The sequence below is a fragment of the Augochlora pura genome, chromosome 3, assembly GCF_028453695.1.
Source record: "Augochlora pura isolate Apur16 chromosome 3, APUR_v2.2.1, whole genome shotgun sequence".
Lineage (NCBI taxonomy): Eukaryota > Metazoa > Arthropoda > Insecta > Hymenoptera > Halictidae > Augochlora > Augochlora pura.
The window spans coordinates 8,791,051-8,794,536 of record NC_135774.1 but is presented as its reverse complement, the minus strand read 5'-3'; positions in this window follow the sequence as shown (position 1 = coordinate 8,794,536).

The window sequence follows — 3,486 nt, the reverse complement described above, 5'->3', positions numbered from 1 at the left end:
GGATAGCTGAAATACTAACATTCATGTTAAAATACCTTCGTGTCTACTAACCGCGTAAGTTTTAATACTAATCGTGTAAACTAAGACAATTTTAATTTACATAAAAATCCGTAGTCTAATAATTATGTAGATTCTCCACTTCGAAAACCTATTTTTGATTTTCCATACGCGAGTAATAATAATAATATACATATAATAACAATATACGCCGAAATTTGATTTTCGTCATCCATCGTGCTGTAATAATTAGGGTTGCAAAATTAGTTCTGACTCACCGAGACAGCCGCTGTGTCGCAGCAACGTGTCCTGGTGCTGTAAGCCCGTGAAGAGCTTTTGTTGTTCGACAATCGGCCAGGTACAACAGGAATACCGTGGAGAGGTGTTGATCGATCGGCAACAATCGAGGAGTCACCGTCATGGAAATGATTCGACTCATTTCAGCGTCTGCGATCAAAAGTGATTCATTACGTTGATACGATTTTAATTGTTTACCGTTGGTCGTCTGTTCCGCGTTTATTGAACAAATAAACGGTATACGGAACGCAGGCCTTCGCGCACTAAATAATTAACATTGTTCGTAAAAAAGGGAATCAAGAGCTGCATAATTCGTTCGCTGTGGAAAACATTTCATTCAATATAACAATAATGCAACGGTATTTATTTATGAAAACATATCTACTTATGACCTGAATTGATTTTTTAATGTATTGTAAAGGAAAATAACAGTAAATGAACATAATTAAATGAAATGTGTGGAAAATATGTTCGTGTTAAGAATGGTACTATGATAATAACTATAATTAATACTAGTTATTAGTAATTAATATTAGTAATTATCTGAGGATGGTATCTATATGTAAACAATATATATTAGAATAATATAAAATGTGATATCGTTTTGTCTCTTTTTTATCTGTGTCTATGATGAAAATCTATGAATATTTATTTGCAAATATTTAAATAATTTTACAAATAATATTTCTCGGTAACTTGTATATGTTAAAAATATCATTGAAATCAAATTCGAAAGTGAAAATTTGTGCGTGTTAATTTTTACAAGTTAATTGTTACATACTTCAGTAACTGCAGTTTGACTATGCGTCAATCGATTTTAATGAAATTTTCATAATTTGTATATGTTACCGAGATCTGGAAAATGTATTTTTTAAATTTTCATTATAGACTCAGATATAAAATATGAGGAAGCGAGAATATTTTACATTTTAATAAGAAACTAAGTAGTCGAATAACTTTATTTATAGTCTCAGTATGTAGATCTTCTTTTTGTTAATTTTTGAATTTGTTAATTTTTTTATCATGCGACAAATAAAGTTATCGGTCACTATTCTGCATATTTGATACATTTATGATAAAAATCCTTGGCTAAGACATAAAATTGATTAAAAAAATTAAGGAAAAATTTCATTATTTTATTACGCTACTTTCTATTTATGACAATTATTAATAGAAACAATCTATTACTCTACAATTTTCGTTCCTTCCCATCTTCAAAAATATCTATCCCGCATAAATATTCACAACCTAGTCACAAGTATAGTAACGTATACTCCTAAAAATGTCCTACCCTCCAATAGTTAACCCTCTGCACTCGAATGGTGACTCTCAGGCACCATTGTTATTGTTCCTTCACCTTTTAAAATAATCTTTACAGCTACAATGTTTAATTTTAGATAAATTGTTAAATATGGCACTGTTAGTATGAATCACGAGAATTAATTTGGTATTTAAAAAATACGGTTCGTCGCTTAAAATGAAAATGTTATAAGACAGAAAAATAAAATTATTTTAAATTTAGAGCTAAAATGGCTTCGAGTGCAAAGGGTTAATTCGCCGACCCGATTCCCACGAACCTAGCCCGGACACCGTCGATCAGATCCGCCATAAATAACGTTCGAGCGCAGGCCGCGAAACAAGCAGCGGCGTCGGAAAAACGATGAAATTTTCAATGAGCCTGGCGTTAATTGGACGGGAACTTGAAATCAAATTATAAGGCGGCGACGGCGCGGCGCGTCGCGTCGCGTCGCAGGCGACCGGCAGAGGAGGCGTCTCACAACTCCGAACTTCATTTCACGAAGTCGTCTATCTTTCAGCGCGCCCCGGGGTCTCGGAGTCGAAGAGAGACGCGAGACGCGAGACGAGGTCTGCCTGAAAGGCATTCCTGAAGATGTCCTTTGCACGTCCGCCATGAAATTCCGGGGCGGCGACGCCGTGGCTCGCTGAATTTTTCATTAAATTAACGGCGCAACAGGTCGTGTATGGCCGCGTCGAAAAGAATTGTTTAAATGTTGCAGGAAAGAAGCGGCGCTTTTCCTTTTTTCCCCCTCCCTCCCCACTCTTGCTTGCTCTTTCTCTATCCTATCTGCCTGTCCGTGTGTCTCTTTGTCTTTCTCTCTCTGTCTCTCTCTCTCTCTCCTCGCCCGCGCGTCTACTTTCCCTGGCGTCGAATTAACGCGCAACAGGTGAGTCCGCTCGCCGCGCATAACTCAGGCGGACGGATATTTCAAATTTTTCCACCGTCATTCCGTCACCCTAGCCTTTTATAAAATGAACGAACCGGCTGCCCTTCGAATCACCGCGAGCTCCGCATGTGGGGGGGGAAAACGGTTCTCGATGGTAATTAAGGTAAGCGGGTGAATTACTGTACCACCCCCCGAGTTACTGTGCCCTTACAATAATTTTATCTGATTTTAATAACAAGTTTATTAACAATTTACCGACCGGTCGTTCGACCATAAACATTTAGCTCAATGTTAAATTTTCGTTTCTATTTTGTTTATTTTATTAATCGCGAGAGGTATTTAATATTTAAAATATTATATAATTGTATTGAAGCTTGGGGTAGTAAATTTAATATAGTTACTTCAATAATAGGTAATAAATTATTAGTTACCACGACAACCGATTCACAAGCTACAGATTGCAAGAAAAAGCCGATTTATAAGCAACCGGTCGATAAAGTGTTAAATTGTATTAACTAAAAATTCAAACACGGTTAATATTAGAGTATCACATAAGTTCTTTCCTTCCTTTTTTATGCGAAATATAAATAAACGATATTTGTTGTTCAAGGTTGATTTATTGTGTTATATATGAACCGTTCTGCTTTATTATCTTCTCCCATACCTCAAGGAATCTCTTTATGTTAGATTATGTCAACTGTTTCTAAATGAGTTGAGACTTACTTGCAAAATATTCATCGAGATGCACTTTTATATCGCTTTCGAATTCGTCACATTTATTAAAGAATTTTTTAACGAGAGAAACAAGTAATAATCGGATGTAGCAATGTTAATGGCATCCATTATCTAGTGCACACTATATCGCGGATTTTCATCGAGCATACTTTCACGGTTATGTATGGCATGGCATGGAAAAGACTTATAGGACACTCTAATATTTATTCGTGAAGCAGTAAATAATGTTTTAAAGAAAATATGAAATGGCAGATAGATGGAAATGATTAGG